Genomic DNA, 22,566 nt, shown 5'->3' with positions numbered 1-22,566 from the left:
ATGTGCCATCCCGAGGACTGTAAGAGAAGTCACAAGACCACTCCCCACTATCCAAGATCAAGGGGGAGGGCACAATTTCCAAGCTACACCGTAAGATAGGGTATGTCTTCTCTACCCACCGTATCGGCGGTTAGCAATCGATTGCTCGGGGATCGATATATCGCGTTTCATCTAGACGCGATATATCGATCCCCGAACGCGCTTATATCGATTCAGTAACTCCACCAACCCGAACAGAGTTGCGGAATCTACAGGGGGAGCCGCGGACATCGATCCCGCGCCGTGAGGACGGTGAGTAATTCGATCTTAGATACTTCGACTTCAGCTACGTTATTCATGTAGCTGAAGTTGTGTATCTAAGATCAATTTTCCCCCATAGTGTAGACCAGCCCGAAGTTTCTACTGCCAGCCAGCCTAGATTTTTCTTTATGCAATTTCATCCTGTCACTTCCAGTCAGACCATTCCCTAGCCCTTTCCAAGCTCTGTTTACATACTTCAAATACTTTTAGGCTCTTGTGACCATCCACCCCCCCCCAACCCCCGCCCACCTAGTGTTTTAGCAAAGTTCTACATATTTAGGTCTTTAAATCTCTCCTCATAAGTCACTCCTCCTCCCATAGCCCCCTTACAGCTGTTGCTCTTCTTTAAATTATTTTAGTTTAGCTGCCATATTTTTGGTACTGAGGCAAACAGAACAAAACACAGCAATCCTAATTATCATCCTTGGGTGCATATACTCCAAACACGAGGAGCTGTGTCCACAAGCACTTCAGGTTTCTCTCAGCACTGCTGCCCTCCAGGTTTCTTCCTTTTACTCATTGTTTATTGCCCTCACAGATTTGTTAGTTCATCTCCCCCTTCCCCACACCATCCCAAATTTAGCCTTACTTTGCTTCCTACTTATTTCTAAACTGCCCGGCACTGTGTTCTGTCCTTGTTGGTCACAACATTACAAATCTACGATGTTGCTTCTCTTCCTCTCCCCAACCATTCACTTAGAGGAGACCTCTTTTACTAGCAACCTCCCCACTGGTCATCACTCTGTGTTTCTATTCCTACCACCAGTTTTTTGCCCATGTGACAGTGCTCATAGTTAAGTCAATTTGAATAAGTCTTGAAGCACTTCTGTCTAATGTTATTTTCAATGGTGCAATGTGGTGACAGAAGCAAACTAGACATTCAAAGAGTATGCAGACCTGACTATACAGGCAGTGACCCTCTAGGTGCTCAGGAAAACTCACAGGAAGAATACAACTACAGATGGAGAAGGGCAAGCATTAGAGAAGAAACTAACAACCACTTAAGGCCTATTTAGCTTGCTTTCCTTTTACAACTCCCTTCTGCATATGCATCAAACCAAAGGAACCTGTTTACTGCACTCTGGTCCATTCTGGTTTTGCAGTGCTGGAGTGGGATTCCAAACCCCCAGGGGGGCGGCAGCAGGAATTTGGTACTCATTAAGCGCACTGAGATTCGCAGGTTACCCTTCTTTCCCCCAATAGTTGTGCAGTGTTTCCCCAGCTTGCTGGCATTACAAGATTTGCAGGTACAGGCAAGAGCTACAGTATTTCCAGCTAGATCACTCCTGTCCTGCAGGGCAGTCTTGACCTCTGCACTGCTGAGTGTGGTAGATCCAGCCATGAACACTGAATTGCATGATGGAGAACTATGCAGTATGTTGTACAGACAAAACTACACAGGATCTTTTCAAGGGGCAAGACAAAGATACCACATTTATTATGATAATTTGATTTACGACTAATAACTAATATCTTAATTCTTATATACACACATTATACCTAATACCTACACACACACACACACTCCCATCAGATGTTCTGCAGCTGTTGCATAGTTACCAGTCCTGAAGATAGCTTAAGTTCATAGCTTGATTTTGTAGCTTGGGTTCGTAGCTTGTGGCGGCTAACTGGCCAGGAAAGCCGGGCACAAGGCTGAGCTGGATCTCTGCTGGGCAGGCACTGATGTCCTTCCATGTTGGCAGCAGAATGTTACCCAGAGTCTCTCATCTCACTTTTCTTTTTTATAGGCTTTTAGTTTGGATTCAAAGTCTATAGGTCTTGCTGTGTCACGCTGCCTCTGGGTTTGGATTGATCACCCATCAATTGCAGGCGTGACTTTCAGCCTTGAACCTGGCTTTGATCTTCCTTCTGTTGTCCTTTTCTTTTTTAGGGTGGATGCTTCTTACTTTGTTTAGGGCTGTTGTCTAGGTCTTCAGCCGTTGGTATTTGAACTTTATCTCATCAGGACAGGCTGGGGATGGAGGTTGATTCCATCATCCATACATACCTCATTCACACATCTAAACTAAACTAATCAGATTACAGCAGGGCTTGCAAAAATGAAGGTTGGAGGAAGCTTTTACAAAATGGAGTGAGCTTTAAAATGGGGTTTGAATTACAATATGGAACAGAAGTCACAGTGTAGGCAAGTGTAGTGCAGATGGTGAACAGAAGTTACATTAATAAATTAAAAACAATTTCATTTATCAGTTCTACAAGTATAACTAGTTCAGCAAACTATAAAACTGGGTCTCACCTAAGAACCTATTTCCCCTCAAAACTCTGGGATGATGCCTTAGCCATTTCCAGTTTTGGTCTAACAACTGGTTCCATAATCAGGAAATCCCTCTCCCTCCACATCCCCTAACGTGACAGAGGATGTTGCACTATTGGGACTTCTCATATCTAATCACAAGTTAGCGTGAAGCCTGGTCATCAAAGAAACAGCAATTGAACAGCAGAGTCAAGTCTACAGCAACTACAGCCAGGACAGATCCACGGACCTTCCTCAAACAGAGGGCAGAAAACGAAATCAAAAGCAACCACAGCGCTTCTCCCAGCAAGAACACCCAGGGATGAGGAAATGGAGCTCATTTCCTCGGAGCCTTTATTGAAGGTCTCAAACATCTAATTCCTCCTTCCCACAAAGGAGCCTTTAAAGCAGTCTCATGAGGACATATTCAGAGATCTAATACAACCACCGTTGAAAGTGGACATTAAGATTGCAAAGTCAAGCACTCAACAGTTCAGAAATGCTAGAATTAAGGTTGCCCATGCAACCTGCTGCAATAGCCACGTGCTGCCTGTTTTCAACAACCTGCACCCTTTTGTCACAAATTCACTCCCCTTCATTGCCATCAGTCTGGCTCCTGCCCTCTCTACATTCAAATCAGGCTGTTTCCTCCTCCATGCTACCTGGGCACCAGCTCTATGAGCACCGAGAGAACATGAGAGAACCTCCCTGCTCTCAGTTCAGTGCATGGTGCCAAAAGACCCCCCAGCTGCCATGAGCAGCAACTGTAAGGAAAGTCCTGCTCAGCCTATGCAACCCCAGGCTGGAGAATGTCCAGTGCAGAGAATTTAGCTGCCTTACTAACAAGTCTATGATGAGCATGTGCAAACTCAAATTTTTCAAATGCTTATAACTTGGCCAAATTTGGTGAGTTTTCATGGGGCTGGCAAAAGGCACATCCCTGACACCAAGGCTATCCAACTGCCAAATTTCAAGCATGGAGGTGCTACAGCTTCTCCACAAAACTGTTGTAAGACTTCTTTTTTTTTATGCCTGGGCAAAATAATATATTTTTCCCTAATTCTTGGAAATGACTTAACAGTATTTGATGAAAAACTCAGTCAGAGGTAGATGCCCAGCAGAGGAAATTCCAGCCCAAACTGTTACAGTTTGCAAAGTTAGAAGCAACAGAAAGCAGGGTCTTAAATGAGAAGTGTTAGACAGACTTAACTACAAGTGGTGCTACCAGCTTCCTCTCTAATACAAATTGCAAATCAGAAGATAAAACTTCTGTATCTGTTTAAATAACTGAGCTAGGATACCCATCAATAGATGCTGTAGCATAGCCAAGGTTTAACTTTGGACTGGTCTGGGTTTGACTCATTAGAACATCATGGTTAGGTTCTGTCTACATTAACTTACAAGGCCCCCTGACCTCAGCGCTATATACAGGGGGCCTTCGAGGGAGCTCTGTGACAGAGTAGGGAGTATTAAAATTTAATGTTGCATGAGAGTTTTACTAATTTACTGTCTTCTGCTAACACAAGGTGTGCCTCTGTTTCCCTGGGGTACTGCACCAAGACTAGATGGTGACGAGAAATAAGGGTGTGACTCCACTGAGGGATAATACTTGATGGCCAGCACGTAAACACTGGCGGCTATCCTTTGGAACATAAGTCCAGAAGGGGGTTGGGGCCACATGACACCTTCTGCTCGGGAAACTGGACAAAGGCTGGAGGAGGGGCTGGGGGTGTGTCTGGGGGCATGTCTGGGGGCGGCAGCAGAAAGGGTTTCAGTTCGGAGCTGCCTGGGGAAATGGGAAGCTTGGGTCTGGGCTCCTCACACCCCAAGAGGGACCTCACAGAGGGGTCCTGTTTTCTGTACCCAGAAGCTCTGTTTTAGACTCTGTTCCTGTCATCTAATAAACATTCTGCTTTACTGGCTGGCTGAGAGTCACAGTGAATTGCAGGAAGTGGGGGGTGCAGGGCCCAGACTTCCCCACACTCTGTAATATGCAACAGATTAGTGTTAGAGCTAAGTAGTTTAAGAACAGGATTGAAAAAAGTTTACCAGACAATTCAATTATTTCCCTACCATTGCAGTGGCCTTTGACACTGGTCCCTGCCTCTGGTACAATCTCCTGTAGCCTGTAATACCATGGTCTCATTTCAGTTATTGGATGTAGCGTGCGAGGGCTGGGTGCAGTGTTGGTGGTCTATGATATACAGGAGGTCAGACTAGATGATCTGGTGATCCCTTCTGGCCTTACATACTATGACGATGACTTACTAGTCAGAAGCCAATAGAACAGCTCCTATCAGTGAGCTCAAGGGAGCAAATCAACACCCTGGTGAGATGCCTAGATTCCAATCTGGTGCTGAGAATATTCCCTGGGCCCTGCCTGGCAGCTATAGCTAAACCTCTGAACAGGTGGCCCTGCTGGAACGGCAACTGCTATTTCACTTCCCAGCTTCCATTTGATGGATCTTGTCCTGAAAATAGCTCTGTGTGGGCCTCTCTGCTCATCCTCAGCACTCTCCCTAGCAGCAGGACAATGAAACTGATGATTTTGCAGTGTCACTACTGATCACAGCAGTTGTGAAACTGAGCAGTTTTGTTAATTTCCTTCTGCTGCTGATTAACAACTCTGAGCAGGGCATGAAATATAATGGATAAGGTGGGTAACAGGGCAAATGGCAGTATGATTATCCTTACCTTTTAAATTGCTGCCCAACTGTGCTCCACAAGAAACCAGGCAGCGGCTCTGAACAGAGATCCTAGAGCAGCAAACATCCACTTTCTCTCATCCAACCAGTGTTTGTATTTCATTTAAATCATTCCCACGTTCCAGTGCCAAGCTCAAGGGCAGTGCTGCATAAGGGCACTTTTGAAAAGCTCTTGGCAACCTTAAGGGCTAGAAACTTTTTCAAATGAAAGTTTGCAGGGTCACCATCTCAAACAAATCGGAGCCCTGAAAATGCTTTCGATCTGCTGCTGTTGTAAGTTACCCTTACTATTTTTTGTCCTTGTGTTTATATGCTGCATTTGACAGCACTGTTTACTCATGTTCATTGCTTCCCCTGCTGCATGGGAAAATTAGTCTCCTCTGTTCTAGGGGTCTTCCACACATGAGATGTTTTTACAAAAAATAATAAATAATTTAAAAAAAATAAGAAAACATGATTGCAAAGGCACAAAAGTTGATAGAGGGACTCGGAACAGATGTGGCGACTGAAACTACCTTGAACTGTTTAAAAAAAAAGACTAGATTTCAAGTTGTCAGTGCCCCTTTCACTTCTACAGATGTTGATTGCTTTCAAAGGATAGTCAAGTTTCCTTCCAATACTGCAGCAAGTACTCAGGAGAGACTTCTGGCTAGACAGGCTGAAGCGGCTTACATGTAGAAAGTTATCTAAAAGGAGAGAATTCTTCTAGTCACATCATCTGTAAGTCTGTGGCTCACTCTGGCTTGTCACAGAAGTTTAGTTTTACAGGGCTTCACTTTGATCAGAGACTCATTCAGCGTCTAGTACCAGCAAATAAGTCAGAGTGGATGTTGAGAGGGCAGGAACAAAGTTTCCAGAATCACTTGTCCTTTAGCTTTGTTCCATACATACTATGACGATGACTTACTAGTCAGAAGCCAATAGAATAGCTCCCATTAGTGAGCTCAAGGGAGTAATTAACCTAGCAAAGGGTGTGCTTTGGTGGTTTCCACAATGGGAGAAGGCAAAAAGGACAGGACAGGCTGGTCCCACAATGTTTCCAGCCCCCACAGGACTTCCAGGGTAGGCTGAATTCCCCTGGGATTTGGCACAAGATATTGAGCCATCTGAGCGGGGCCACTTCCTGTTTGCTGATTTCCAGCAATAAACCCACCCTTTCCCCCTCTCTCATCTAGGTTTTTGCAGGCTATGCTAATCACTGTGTTGGGGCTGGGAAGACTTTTTCCTCATACCACCAGAGTGGCTACAGCTGGTTGGGTTTTTTCGCCTTTCTCGCAGTGAAACCTAGGGATTGGGAAACTAGAAAGCTGGAATTCTCCCCCACCCAGATATCACAGTTTGGACCTGAGTTGTTTAGTTGTCGCACCTTTGGCAGTGCCCAGTGCAGGAGCCTGCTGATTTAGTTTCCAGATCCTAAAAGGTAACATAATGGGTATCTCCTTACAAGACAGTGCTGTCTGGGATGGTGAGATCCCCCTCTCACCTCCTCCCCCCAAAGGGGGGACGGATGCTAGCAGGCAAGTGGAAGTACCCAGAGACCCTCCTAGTGTAATGGCGGACTTCTCCTGTGGTGGAAGATCCAAGAATTGGCAAATAATCACACAAGTGCAAGCGACTGTGCTGGGCTGCCCCTCAATGGAAACTTTGGATGTAATTTAACTAATAAAGTTGGTTAAAACCCATACCACGTATCTGTGCCGCCTTCCGCGCGATAAGCACACCTATATAAATTGCTAACAAACATAAGAAAGCTGCCCACAAATCAGCAAACATCCACTTTCTCTCATCCAACCAGTGTTTGTATTTCATTTAAATCATTCCCACCTTCCAGTGCCAAGCTCAAGGTGCTCAGAAATCAGTAGTGGCAGCACCAAGCGCATGAATTAGCCAAGAAGTTGTACTGCAGTCATCTACCTTTCAACTGTGTTGGGTGAAACAGCTCTGTACCTTACTGCAGACTGCAGCTTTTAAAATGCTCTCGTCAATGCAAAATCTGTTTGGCAAAGTACCTTATCACTGAAAAACAGGGCACCTTGTAGGAAAAATTTACTTGGGATTGCTAACCACTGTGAAACTGTTTTAACTGACAAAGATAGTCCAGTGAGCTCAGTTCACTGCACTGTAAATTGCTTCACAGCAGAATTTCTTTCCTCCTACATTGCTGTTCTGGAAGGTAAGACTTTCCCATAACCTGCTTCCAACATCTACCACATTATTTGCTTTCAAGTAAACATGCTATTAAGACGTGCCAGATGTGGTGAGAGAGGTCTGCGGGACACAGGCTGAGCCAAGGTAGAAGTATGCTCACCAAATCCTTCTTTTCACCTAGTCTCCTTTAGTAGGTGAACCCTGGAAGCTCACCTTCAGATGGGAGGCACCGCAATACAGTGCCTTTCATTCTTGAACCCCAGTATACGCTAAAAAAGGATTGAGAGGCCCTGGATAAACTATGCCAGAGGCAAACAGTAGCCGTTTAATAAATAAACCACTCTGTAACCAAGTCTGTAGTGATTGATAAGCACATCTGTCAGTCCCCACCTGCTATCTGCATTCCTGACATTTCTTTCTGCAGCATTTTCCCTGACAGAGAAGAGACAAACTGCTTATCAACTGCTGCAGAAGAGATTTAAGGAGAAGAAGCAGGCCCAGCTTACAAAAAATTAAGCAATTCCAGGTCACAAGTGTGCCAAACAAAGTTCCTTTCCATAAGGCTGGAAGAGCTGCTGAATTGGATTTATTCCAGGGGGCCTGATAGGCTCTTGAACAGCTGCCTTTTGTGTGCTCTTATGTCCCTGCCAAGAAGTCATAATAAGAGTTTAAATGTCACTCCCACCCCCACCCTGATCATTCTTTTCCATGCATACCTGTTTAAAAATCCCTGCAGACAGGGCAAGGAGCAGTCTCTCCACTCTCCAGCTGCTAGTCTGAAGTCAATTTCTGCACTGTTCAACCACACCCTTGAACAAAAGGAGATAAACATGAAAAAAATCACTCCATTCCCAAGGAGGGTGTGAAGGCATCTCAGCATGAAGGGGCCAATTTGCCCAACAGCTGGGAGAGCAGAAGGGCCTGCTGCAGAGCAGCCCACTCCAACAGGCCAGTGACCTTCCTGAGGGCTTGGCTACACTGGAGAGTTGCAGCACTGGTGGTGGGTTTACAGCACTGCAACTTAGTAACTGTCCACACCTGCAAGGCACATCCAGTGCTGGAACTCCCTGGCTGCAGCGCTGGCTGTACACCTGGTCTGCTTGGGGTATAACGATTGCAGCGCTGGTGATGCAGCGCTGCTCATCAAGTGTGGCCACCAAAAGCGCTGTTATTGGCCTCCAGGGTATTAGGAGGTATCCCAGAATTCCTGTCCACAACCGGAAGAATTGCTGAACTCCAAGCTTGCCCGAGCTACTTATCTAAAAAACAAACACAGCTGCTCTTTGCTCCAGCGAGTGACGAGCGGAGGCAGGGGAATTGCTTTGGAATGTTCACAGCTGTTTGCTTGAGGAGAGAGGGGAGTCTGTGTTGAGCAGCTGCTTATCTGGTCTGAAGGCTATTTAGGAGTGCATAATTTGCATTTAGTAAATAAGAGAGGGGTGGGGGAAGGGGGTCAAAACTTTTAAAATGATTGAAGGTTGGTGCTGTGTATCTTCCAGTCCTTAGAACTTGCAAGGCAGGGAGCTGAGAACAGTGTTAGCTCCAAAAATCCACTCTCTCTGTGTCCCCCACACTCCCTGTCACACTCCACCCCACCCCCGTTTTGAAAAGCACGTTGCAGTTGCAGCCACTTGAACACTGGGATAGCTGCCCACAATGCACCACTCCCAACAGCGCTGCAAATGCAGCCACACTGCAGTGCTGGTAGCTGTCAGTGTGACCACACTGCAGCGCTTTCCCTACACAGCTGTACGAAGACAGCTGTAACTCCCAGCGCTGTACAACTGTAAGTGTAGCCATACCCTGAGTCTGTAGCAGCTTTGGACTCTGCTGGAAGCTGCAGTTTAGATTCTTGACAAGATAAGTCAGAAATTCACAGCATCTCAACATTTGCATCTGCTTTGTTATTCTCCATCCAGCTCTGAAGGGTGGAGACCTTAAAAAGCACACTCCTGTCTAAAACATTTTGACAAATAGTCCACAAGATTCCTGTGACTGAAAGAGAGCAGAGAAACCGCTTTCTTTTTTCAGTTTGTTAACTCTGGAGATAGTCTGCAAGGAAAACTATAAAACCTCAAACTGGTATTGAGTGTTCAGGGACACAGGGAGAACTATTTTTGACTATTAAAAAAAGATTAACTAGATTTCAAGTTGGTGCCTTTTAAAGACAATTGCTCCCTTAGACCCAGATACTTTTGATACTTGCTGTCCTGTAAAGTGAAATTAAGACTTTGTCTATACTACCGGGGTAAGTTGACCTAAGTTATACTACTCCAGCTATGTGAATAATGTAGCTGGACTCAATGTAGCTTAGGTCAACTTGCTGCAGAGTACACCGCACAGAGTCAACGTGAGAGCTTCTCTCATTCTGGTGAAGTACTGGAGTCAACTGGAGTGTGCTCTGCAGTCAATTTAGTGGGTCTTCACTAGACCAGACCAGACCCGCTAAATCGATCCCTGGCTGCATCGATCACAGAAGTGCAGATATGGCCTAACAAAGGTATTACCTGAAGTGGGCTAGCTGTTGTGTTTCGGCCATGCAGATGCACATCTCTCTCTACCTGGAAGATGAGCAAGCAGCAGATCCCAGAGGAAGATGATGCCAGTGAATTGGTCTGTGTGCAATCTTGCACCCTGAGCCAGGGAGACTCTGATAAGCAGCAGCAGAAGTCAGGCACAAAGGTTGCATAGCCTATTTTACTAATTCCCAGCCTTGGATTCATTTACGAGTCTGGAAGAAGCAGTCCAATCACAGCAGCACGCTTAACAAGCAGGCTCCCAGTTCATTCATACAAAACCCCAGAATCAGACATTAGTCTCAATACTAGAGATACAATTTGTTCACAGCAGCTTTCCAGTCAGCCATGACTACACTTCTTCTGCATAATCCACATGTTCATTAGGGAGATGCCGTTACCTGGGATGAGGGGTGGGGGCAGCACGGGAGGAGAAGAGGAGAACACTCATTAGTCAGTTGGCAAAATTTGATTAGCTGGCTGATGTGAGACTATGGTTTTATGGCTACTGGAGGAAATTTAATCAGGAACTTTCTCTACATTAACTATTCACAAAATGAGTGTCATCTCGGTGCTCCGGAAGGTCAGGAAAGGTCTCCCTGTACCCTGGGACCATGAGGCTAGGAACTGCCTCAAGAGCTCTCTGCACTTGCATTTAGGGAACTATGCTGCTAAAAGAAAAAGGTGAGGCCCTTTAGGATTAAATCTGTGCCAAGTCATAGGCCAGTGCTACCAGCCTCTCCAGGCAACCCCAGTCATTCTCAGTCCATAGCAAGCAAGTTGACATTTTGCCCCCACAATAGCCCCATTATAATCCAAAATGTCTAAACAGTCACTACCCACAAAGCACAGCATCCAATGACTTCAGGAGAGCCACAGACCTACTCACTGAGGCCCCTTGGAAGTCTGTTTATTCTGTCATGGCTGCACAGGCATCAATTCCAGCTGCTTCCAGACCACCATAAACTGGGTTTCTGCTCCAGGTTCTGGAGTCCCTACAGCAGGACATGCTGTCTCTAAGGGCAGACCCAGGCCCACCACTTGTTACTGGGTCTTGGCTCCTTCAGAACAGGCATTTGGGGGATTGCTGTTATGCAAGGGCTGGGAGCCGTGGGCTACAAACAATGCATGGTGGGGAAGCAAGCAGTGCTTCCTTTTGCAGCACAGGATGAGACACTGGGAGGGAGCAGCAGCCTGCTGGCCAGAATCTCCAGGGACTGGAACAAGCCAGCGGGGCTCACAGATGAAAGGGAGCCAAGGAAGGAACCTGGGAGGGTCTGGGCTTTAGCCACCGGTAGCAGATCTCCTGTGCCCAAGAGGCAAGCACAGGAAGTAGCTCCGAGGGAAGAACAGGCAAACATCAGAGGCTGAAGTGGCTGCCCACTTCCCTGTTTGGGCCTTCAGGCTGGAGGCTGTGGTAGAGGGAGGGCATGGGCTCTCCCACAGGAATTGTGCTTACCACCTTACACCGCAAAAGGTGAACTCCTGAAGGCTGCAGCCCAGGGGGTGAGGAGTTGGAGAAGGACCGTTTTACTGGAGCAGTTTGCTTTTGAGACTCGTTTTACACAGAAAGGGAGGACTTTGGTCGGAGGCCTACATTACTCTACAGCAGAGGGAGACCAAGGGCAGCAGCTGCACCTGACGCTGGAGGGGTAAAGCAAGTGCTTCACGTCATATACAGCCTGCAGCCCATAGAGAGATGAGTTAGTCTGCTCCAGAGCCAGTCAGCAGGACATCCTGCCCCTACCTCCTGGAGATCTGCCACCCCACATCTGCAATTGGGTGCTGGACTGGAGAGGGTGTTGCCGTGGTGCAGCTCTTTGAGTGGACAAGAATAAAATGTGAAGCCTCAGTTTGTCTCCGTTCAGGCCGCAGTTTGTCCTGACCCCAACTCATCACTGCTGCAGCCATGAGGGGCTAACCACCATCCACTCCAGCAGAGAACACGACTATTTGGGGCAGTGGAGGATGTCTGCTGGGATGTGTGTGGGGAAAGCTGAAGCTTCCCAAATCCTGGCCTGGACCCCCATCTACCTGAAGACAGGGAGCCTTTGACTTGCTTGCTTCCCTGACAGAAGTTTGTGCTGATGACCCTTGCTACCATCACCCTAAAGAGAGGCTGTGGCAGGAGTCAAGACTACAGAACCACTTTGTGGAAGAGCATCTAGCATTGCAGATTATCTTAATCCAGCCCTGTTCAATTCATGCTGACACCCAACTTCCACTGCTCCATGACAATTCTCACCCGCCCCCAAGAAACGCCACATGCTGAATAAGGTCAGGCTTCAAAGAATCCCTGAAAGCAGTGGACAGGCTCAATCGCTCAGAGCAATGCAAACTTATGAGAGGGGGTAAACTTGTGAGCAGACAAAGTATCCACACCAGTGGTCAGTTTCCCCAGCTGGCTATCCCATCGCACTGGAAATGGAGTGCTCGAAACAAGTTCTGCTCTTCACTACATGCATGCTGCTATGTTATTGCAAAGTAGAGATACAGATGAATGCATCTTAACCTTAGGAATGTTGGTTTCTATAGGCAATTCACACTACATATGTAGTAATATTTACAATTAAATCCAGACCTCCTTAATCCAAAACACAGCACATTTATTTGGAGCCAACCATAAATTTTAATCTAATCTGTTGCTCGAACAAACACTTGGAGCCTGGTAGCCTTACACATTTCTGAAGGACAGGCTTCTGAGTCAACTGCACACAGGTTAACCAAGCTGAAAGACTTCCAGTCCTGCAATCGTCACCACAAAATCTCTGCTCTTCAAGCTCTAGGCTAGTATTAAAGGCACAAGAATAAAAATCTAGGTGCACACATCAGGCTATGTCTACACACAGCGCTGCAGCTGCACCAAGACAGCAGTGCATCTGGTGAAGATGCTCTATGCCCACAGGTGAGATCTCTCCTGTGAGGTTAAGTGTAATATATCATCTTATTGAAAGGTGACAGGGCCAAAAAGAGTTAAATTAACTCGCAGACTGACATGATCCATGGCAGAACTTTTAAAGACTTGTTAGGAAGATATGTGAATGAATAGAGCTTTGAAATGCAAGCCCGCATTGTTAGAGATAACAGGGTAGCTGTTTGCTCAGGTCTTGAGATGTAAGCAAACAAGTTTTGTCTATTATTATGACTGATTCAAAGATCAAAAAAAGGAGTATTAACATGTAGGAAGACACTTGAGTGAAATAGTATTATTGTCTCTGTGTCTCTTTGAAGGTTGAGGTAACCTGTTTCTGAACTGTTTAATGGATAAATTACCCTATGCTAATTGCCATGATGATGTTTGGGAGACTGAAAGGTAAGTCTATTGTTTCCTCAGGCCAAGAGGCTGCTGGAAATGTATAAAAGCCCTGGGACACGATTCTTCTTCATCTCAGATCACTTTGGGTTTCATTGAGACTCCCAGACACCGACTGGAGTCACCCTGAATATAGATATTGGACTATAACCTCTGGACTATTTCTAAAAACTGTTGGCAACTACAAACTCACCATCTCTGCTATGTAACTGGACCTCAAGAAATTGAACTCAAGTCTCAGGACTCTTTGCTGCTTCTGTATGTATATTGATCTTTCAACCAACTCTCTCTCTCCCTCTTAATAAAATTTTAGTTAATAAGAATTGGCTATAAGCATGTATTTTGGTTAAAATCTAAGTTATCATTTGACCTGGGTCTGCAGCTTGGTCCTTTGGGATCAGGAGAACTAATTTCTTTTACTGGGTTATTTCATGACCAGTCATCCCCATGACGAGTGGCACTGCTGGTGATACTGGGAAACTGGAGTGTCTAAGGGAATTGCTTGTATGACTTATGGTTAGTCAGTGGGTAAAACTGAAGTCTTCTCTGTTTGGCTGGTTTGGCATGCCTTAATAATAAAGGACACCTAGCCTTGGGCTGTGACTGCCCTGCTCTAAGCAATTTGTCCTGAATTGATACTTTCAGTTGTGTCCCACCAACGGCAGCATTGTTACAGCTCTCCCATCAGCATAAAAAATCCACCTCTGCAAACGGCAGAAGCTATGTCAGCAGGAGACTATTCACACCCCTAAGGTTTGCAAACATAGGCTGTACTGCAGACATAGCCTCAGTCTGCTCACATCTCGTTTCTTCCATGAAGAAATGTTCTGCACAGACCTAACATTAGTTGGGGTTGATGGTTCATCTTGCAACAATGCAATTTAGACTGTAAGCTCCATGGGGCAGGGACCATCTCTGTTACATATCTGTAAAGCGCCTAGCACAGTGAAGTCCTGAATCTATGGGTCCCTCGGCACTACTGCAATATTAACTGCAGATCTGTAGTTGCCAGGATCAAAGTGTTAAAAGGAAATTTGGAGAGCATTTGAGAGAGGCAGCGTAAGCCTTAAATTTACAAGATACCACTTGCCAGGGCAATACACATGAAGGAAAATTCCCAACTGGTGATATCCAAAGGCAATATCCAGGAGATCTGTTTCTCAGTCCTCCCGACTTAGCCAAGCAGCAGGGTAAAACTGACTTGATAGTCACACTGCCTACAGGGTTCTCAATAGTAGCAGTTAAATGGATTAACTCTCCTGTTGTCTGGCAAAGCTCTAAGCTGCAGCAGAGACACTGAAATGTGTCAGGTTCCAGAGTGGTAGCCCTGATAGTCTGTATCAGCAAAAAGAACAAGGAGTACTTGTGGCACTGTAGGCCTTGGCTACACTTGTGAGTTACAGCGCAATAAGAGAGCCTGGGCGCACCAGAATCATAGAAAATCAGGGTTGGAAGGATCTCGGGAGGTCATCTAGTCCAACTCCCTGCTCAAAGCAGGACCAATCCCCAGACAGATTTTTATCTCAGTTCCCTAAATGACCCTCTCAAGAATTGAACTGACAACCCTGGGTTTAGAAGGCCAATGTTCAAACCACTGGGCTATCCCTCCCACCTTTTTAAACAAGCACCTACCTAGCTCAATACCCATCCACGCTGGCAAGGCACGTATAGCGCTCTGACTCCATGGCTAAAGCACTGCTGGTACTTCACCTCGGCAAATGGAATAACGTTTGCTGCGGCCACACTGGAGCGCCATGGCGTCAGTGTGGATGCCCTGGTCCTATAGTACGCTCTGATCAGCCTCTAGAAGTGTCCCACAATGCCTGTGCTAGCCATTCTGGTCATCAGTTTGAACTCCACTGCCCTGCCCTCAAAGGTGAGCAACCATCAGACCAGCCCTTTAAATTCTCTGGGAATTTTGAAAAATCTCTTCCTGTTTGCTCAGCTAGGCATGGAGTGCTCTCAGTGAATCTTTCCAGGTGACCATGCCTCCACACGCCAGGCGAGCCCCAGTATGGAGCTCCCAGTATGGCGAGTTTCTGGACCTCAGTGTTTGGGGGGAGGAAGCTGTCCAGTCCCAGATGCGCTCCAGCCATAGGAATTACAATACCTTCGGGTAGATATAAAAGGATATGATGGAAAAGAGCCATGACTGGGACACACTGCAGTGCAGGATTAAAGTGAAGGAGATGCGGAATATGTCTAAAACAAAGCTTGTGAGGAAAACCGCTGCTCCGGTGCTGCCCCCGCGACCTGCCATTTGTATAAAGAGCTGGAGGCAATACTTGGGGGCGACCCCCCTTCCACTCCGGGGACCACTATGGACACTTCAGAGCCCAGAGCAACAAGGCAGGAGGAGGAGCAGCAGCAAAGCAGGAGCAAGGGTGCTGATGCGGAGGAAGACACCCTCAAATCCCTAGATGCATGCAGTCAAGAGCTGTTCTCAAGACAGAAAGAAGGTAGCCAGTCACGGCAGCCGGTACTTGGGGAAGGACAAACACCAGAGGAGGTTCCTGGTAGGCAGCTTTTATTTTTGGGAAGGAAGTTATTTGGTATGGGCTCTTGGGGTGAGGAGGGTTAGGGCTGCCCTGCATGCATGCCTAGATGTGGAATAGCGTGTTGATGTGCTCTCTCACATCACGGTAATCGGCCTCAGTGATCTCTTCAAAGGTCTCAGCCAGAACTTTGACAATGTGCATGCGCAGGTTATTCAGGAGAGCCACTGTGGACAGGGTCCTTGTCCCTGTCAGGACAACTGAGGGGCAGGGGGACCATTGCTGCACACAGGCAAGCTGCATATGGGCCAGGGTGGAAGCCGCATTGCAGTAGAACAGTGTTTCCCAAACTGTGTTCTGCATGATGTGAATAGGTATTCCGTGAAAGAATCGTTATTTTAAAAAATGATCTTTACATTTTTTTAATTTTAAATTTGGCATATCTGAAACATAGTTTACAACTCTTTTTGAAACACTAATTTAACATAAAACTCTTCTTCCAGTTATTGATAGATCTCGTATTGAATATCATGGCATAAATTGAACATGGCACACAAGCACGTTGACGTCTACCCCTTTTGGGCACGCTTCAGTTAGTGACATCGTACCCCTTCCGCTCGAGGCTGCGCGAACTACAGTTGTATGCACACATCGTTCTCTTTATGCCAAGTTGAATATAACATTCAAGCAATACATTCAAACCTGTGGGTCTTTACCGTGTGCGCAATAAGCACAACTAAACTAGCTTCACTCGAAACAATAAAAATATTGGTGACAAACAAAATTTGACAAAAATCAGTATTTCTAAATATTGTGACTAAACCTAATCACCATGGATTTGTGACTAAAAGAAGGAATTTTGAAATGAAAAGCAAGCTCTTTTGGTACTCCAACTATGGCCGAAATAAACGAGCAAAATATTGTGACACTTCAAAATGAGGATGAATAATCACAGTCTTTTGTTACCGAAAAATCTGTTAGTACTAGTGAGTTATCCAAGGTGAAAGAATTTCCACCGAAGTATATCAAAAAAGAAGAAGCAGGTGTTAAAAGACTGAAATGAAAGTATGATGAAAGTTATTTGTCTTTCAGTTTTACGTGTGTTGGAAATAAAGATGTTCATCATGTGCAGTGCGTCGTGTGCAACACAATACTAGCAAACAGTTCATTGGCTCCTGCTAAACTTTGTAGGCATCTGGAAACCAAGCATGCTGAAGACAAAGACAAAGATATGAGTTTTTTCAAGAGGCAGTGCGACTCACTTGGAAATTGTAAACTTTCGATGATTAAAATTGCTAAAACAGACAACAAAATGCAACAGAAGCATCTTACCGAATAAATTGCCATATAGCGCTTGCTGGAAAAGCTCACACTATTGGAGAAACGCTTATCAAGCCTTGCGCGAAAGATACTGTAACATGCACATAGAGCGAGCAGTCTGGTAAAAAAAATTGATGCTGAACAGTTGTGAAATAACTGTTTTAAAGATCTTGCTGATGACATAGAAAAAGAGCTAGTGTGCCAACTGAAAATTTGCAATGGGCATTCATTGCAGCTAGATGAGTCCACTGACGTTTCAAGACTTGCTGTGCTACTAGTATTTGTCTGATATAGATTTAATAATATTATTGAAGGGGATCTGCTCTTATATGAATCCCTGCAAAGCAACATGACTGGAGAAGAAATATTCAACCGCATCAACAATTTTATCAGAAAGCATTAAATTAGTTGGGGAAAACGTATTGATGTATGTACTGACGGTGCTCAGGCAATGATTGGGAAGATGAAGGGAGCTGTAAACGCGAATCATAAGTGTGGCACGAGAAAGCACTAAGAGCCATTGTGTTCTACACAGACAAGCACTTGCAGTTAAAAATAACAGCATATCTGAAAATTGTGCTTGATGAAGCAGTACAAAGTACCAATTTTGTCAAATCTCGACCACTTCAATCCAGGTTATTTAAAATTTTGTGCAAGGAAATGGGTAGTCAGCACAAAACGCTTTTTACATATGGAAGTGAGGTGGCTATCCAGAAGAAAAGTGCTTGTGAGGCTTTTTGAGCTTCGTAGTAAACTACTGGTATTCTTCACTTCAGATAATTCAGGATGAAAATTTTAATGACTGAAATTCCTCGTGGCTAGTGAGACTTGCGTATCTTGCAGATATTTTTGCAAAATTAAATGAAATTAATCTGTCGCTGCAAGGAAAGAATATGACAATTTACACTACAATAGATAACATTTTGTCATTAAAAAAAACTGGAATTCTGGGCATCTTCTGTAAAACAGAATAACTTTGACTCCTTCCCTACAGCACATGAATTTCTGACTGAAATTAATTCTACAGGCCATGAAGAAATTTCCAGCACCATTTACAGCACTTACGTGATTTGCAGGCCTCTTTATTAGAATATTTTCCTACAACTACTCATGATAATGCTTGGGTTCCAAATCCGTTTGTAATTACAGCCAAACCAGTTGGCATTACTGAGCATGATTATGAAAGCCTAATTGACTTAACTTCTGACTCTGATTTGAAACAAAAGTTTAAGGATCTTCCGCTAAATAATTTTTGGAGCATCCTAACAGAAGAGTACCCTAATGTGGCTAAACGTGCAGTTTGAGTGCTCCTTCCTTTTGCTGCAACTTATTTTGTGAGAGATGGGATTTTCATATTATACTGCAACAAAAAGCAAATATAGGAATAGACTTGATGCTGCGCCTGACATGAGGATTCAACTTTCCAGCATTATTCCTAATATTAAGCGAATTTGTGATAGAAAAACGCAGAAACACCAATCCCATTAAATCCAAATTTCTATTTCTCTTTATAAAAATAGATTTTCCTAGTAAAATTCTAATTTGTTTGGTGTTTGTGTATATATAAAAACCGGTTGTTTGTTTTTTTTTAAATAGAACACTGTTTTTAATTTTGACTCTTGCACTTGATTTTTGTACTACTTTATACGCGCTTTCCACTAAGAAATTACTAGTTCAAGTTATTTTAAATTTGTATTTTTGCTTTGCTTTATAAAAAAATATATTTGAGCATAAAGAATGCAACTTTTTATTTTAAAAACAAATGACTACAAAATAATATTATCAGTGCTCCATAATAGGCTAAAAAGTGTTCCGTGGCCAAAAAAGTTTGGGCAACACTGCAGTAGAACATCCTCCCTTGCTTCCCAGGTCACACTCAGCAGCAAGATATCTTCCAGGATGAACTCCTGTGGAAATTGTGGGGATAGCATTCAGTATAGGGCCCCCCCTGCTGCTGTTGGCTCTCCCCAACCAGTCACACTTGACCCTGTGCTTACTCACCATTTTGGGGCTCCCCTGGGTCACGTGCACACCTTTTGGGATGGGCAAATTATGCTATTGTGTAGACTGTGCTTGCCCTCCTTAAGTACAGGGGAATCCTTGCTCTGTTTGGTGTGAACAATGCCGCCTCTGTTAAGTGTTGCATTTTGTCTTTACAGATGCAACTTTGAGATCTCAGCCGTGCGAGTTATCACCGGCTGAAAGACTCCAAAGAATCAGAAATAGGCCACGTAGAAGCAAGGAAGACATGTTGCATGAAGTAATGCAGCATTCAAGTAATGAAAATCAAAAAGTGCAGGAGTGGCAGGAGAGTGAAAGGAGGGTCCACCAGTAGAATGCGGATCGCCGACACCAAAGCACAGAGCAGTTGCTCAGCATCATGAAGCGTCAAGCAGAGTTGATAAAGGCACTTGTAGCAATGCAGGTGGAGCACTGATGCACCTCCCCTCCCACAGGTCTTGTCCCAAAACTCTTTCCCTTGTGCCTCCATGTCACCTCCAACCCACTTTCCCCAACATCTGGGTTCTTATCGCCACCAACTGCCTCCAACACCTGTAGCTTCACCACCCTGAAAACTATGACCCATACCCACTGCACTCAATCCCCATCACCATGCAGTATGGGCATCCTGAAGTGCAGCACTCATTGCACAGCACTCCAGACAGGAAGGCTGAGTATACCAACAAGACTCAGACTACAAGGTCAGAAGGGACCATTATGATCTTCTAGTCTGACCTTCCGCACAATGCAGGCCACAGAATCTCACTCACCCACTCCTGTAACAAACCCCTGACCTATGTCTGAGCTATTGAAGTCCTCAACTTGTGGTTTAAAGATTTCATGGTGCAGAGAATCCTCCAGCAAGTGATCCGTGCCCCATGCTGCATAGGAAGGCGAAAAACCCCCAGGACCTCTGCCAATCTGCCCTGCAGGAAAATTCCTTCCCGACCCCAAATATGGCGATCAGCTAAATCCTGTGCATGTTGGAAGACTCACTAGCGAGACACCCAGGAAAGAATTCTCTGTAGTAACTCAGATCCCACCATGCCTAGTGTCCCATCATAAGACATTGGGCATATTTACCGCTAATAGTCAAAGATCAATTAATTGCCAAAATTAGGCTATTCTATCATACCATCCCCTCCATAAACTTATCAAGCTTAGTCTTGAAGCCAGATATGTCTTTCGCCTCCACTGCTCCCCTTGGAAGGCTGTTCCAGAACTTCACTCCTCTGATGGTTAGAAACCTTCGGCTAATTTCAAGTCTAAACTTCCTGATGGCCAGTTAATATCCATTTGTTCTTGTGTCTACATTGGTACTGACCTTAAATTCCTCTCCCTCCCTAGTATTTATCCCCCCTGATATATTAATAGAGAACAATCATATCTCCCCTCAGCCTTCTTTTGGTTAGGCTAAACAAGCCAAGCTCTTTGAGTATCCTTTCATATGGCAGGTTTTCCATTCCCCAGATCATCCTAGTAGCCCTTCTCTGTACCTGTTCCAGTTTGAATTCATCCTTCTTAAACATGGGAGACCAGAACTGCACACAATATTCCAGATGAGGTCTCACCAGTGCCTTGTATAACGGTACTAACACCTCCTTATCTCTACTGGAAATACCTTGCCTGATGCATCTCAAGACCGCATTAGCTTTTCTCACAGCCATATCACGTTGGCGGCTCAGTCATCCTGTGATCAACCAATACTCTCAGGTCCTCCTCCTCCTCCTGTTACTTCCAACTGATGTGTCCCCAGTTTAAAACAAAAAAATTTGTTATTAATCCCTAAATGCATGACCTTGCACTTTTCGCTATTAAATTTCATCCTATTACTATTACTCCAGTTTACAAGGTCATCTAGATCTTCCTGTAGGCTATCCCAGTCCCTCTCTGTATTGGCAATACTTCCCAGCTTTGGGTCATCTGCAAACTTTATTAGCACACTTTTTGTGCCAAGGTCAGTAATAAAAAGATTAAATAAGATTGGTCCCAAAACTGATCCTTGAGGAACTCCACTAGTAACCTCCTTCCAGCCTAACAGTTCACCTTTCAGTATGACCGTTGTAGTCTCCTCTTTAACCAGTTCCTTATCCACTTTTCAATTTTCATATTGACCCCCATCTTTTCCGGTTTAGCTAATAATTCCCCATGTGGAACTATATCAAATGACTTACTGAAATCAAAGTAAATTAGATCCACTGCCTTTTCTTTGTCTAAAAAAATCTATTACCTTCCCAAAGAAGGAGATCGGGTTGGTTTGGTACGATCTACCTTCTGTAAAACCATGTTGTATTTTGTCCCAATTACCACTGACCTCAATGTCCTTGACTACTTTCTCCTTCAAAAATTTTTCCAAGACTTTCCATACTACAGACGTCAAACTAACAGGCCTATAGTTACCTGGATCACCTTTTTGTCCTTTCTTAAAAATAGGAACTATGTTAGCAATTTTCCAGTCATACGGTACAACCCCTGAGTTTACAGATTCATTAAAAATTCTTGCTAATGGGCTTGAAATTTCATGCGCCAGTTCCTTTAATATTCTTGGATGAAGATTATCTGGGCCCCCCGATTCAGTCCCATTAAGCTGTTTGACTTCTACCTCGGATGTGGTTAATAGCTACCTCCATATCCTCATTCCCATTTGTCATCCTACCATTATCCCTAAGTGCCTCATTAAAGACTAAGGCAAACTATTTGTTTAGATATTGGGCCATAACTAAATTATCCCTAACCTCCACTCCATCCTCAGTGTTTAGCGGTCCCACTTCTTTCTTTGTTTTCTTCTTATTTATATGGCTATAGAACCTTTTACTCTTGGTTTTAATTCCCTTTGCAAGGTCCAACTCTACATAGCTTTTGGCCTTTCTCACTTTATCCCTACATGTTCTGACCTCAACAAGGTAGCTTTCCTTGCTGATCCCTCCCATCTTCCACGCCTTGTAGCCTTTCTGCTTTTTCTTAATCACCTCTGAGATCCTTGGTCATCCAGCTTGGTCTACAACCACTGTCTATGAGTTTTTTCCCCCTTTCTTGGGATGCAGGCTTCTGACAGTTTTTGCAACCTGGACTTGAAAAAATCCGGGCCTCCTCCGCCTTTAGATCCACAAGTTCTTCAGTCCAATCCACTTCCACAAGCAATCTCATGTCATATGCATTACTCGAGTCGATATCATCAGAGCTCTCACTGTCACTTTGGATCATAAGGAATAACTCGACTGTCAAATGTGACGTGCTGGCGAGACTCTTCAGCATACTCAGCAGTTCGCACTCCATTTCCGCAGACTAAAAGGGAACACAGAGGGCGCAGTACAAAATACATTGAAAGATGGCACCAAATGTGGATGGAAGCAAAGGGAATGCTGGGATGCGAACCAATGAATCATAGGGCGTTGGGACAGGACCCAGAATGCCCCGCACTCCACGCCCCCTTCCCACAAGCCACAGCGCCAGAATGGAAAGATGTGTACTGTGGGATAGCTGCCCATAATGCACCACTCCCAATGCCGCTGTA

General features: G+C 44.8%; 1 protein-coding gene across 3 annotated transcripts in view; it reads right to left on the bottom strand.

Annotated features, from left to right (window-relative positions):
- Positions 1 to 22,566, bottom strand: part of DAG1 (dystroglycan 1) — a 125,128-nt gene that overhangs the window by 64,556 nt on the left and 38,006 nt on the right. For 2 of the 3 annotated variants that reach the window (XM_050960082.1, XM_050960084.1), the window contains exon 2: positions 8,124 to 8,216. The exons of the other annotated variant lie outside the window; for it this stretch is intronic. The gene's annotated coding sequence lies outside the window, so the exon portion shown is untranslated. The remainder of the gene's footprint in view (positions 1 to 8,123; positions 8,217 to 22,566) is intronic. 3 annotated transcript variants of the gene reach the window in all.

The sequence above is a fragment of the Gopherus flavomarginatus genome, chromosome 6 (genome assembly GCF_025201925.1).
Source record: "Gopherus flavomarginatus isolate rGopFla2 chromosome 6, rGopFla2.mat.asm, whole genome shotgun sequence".
In the NCBI taxonomy this organism is placed as follows: Eukaryota; Metazoa; Chordata; order Testudines; family Testudinidae; genus Gopherus; species Gopherus flavomarginatus.
Note: the sequence above shows the minus strand (reverse complement) of the source record. Positions and strands in the feature narration are given on the sequence as shown.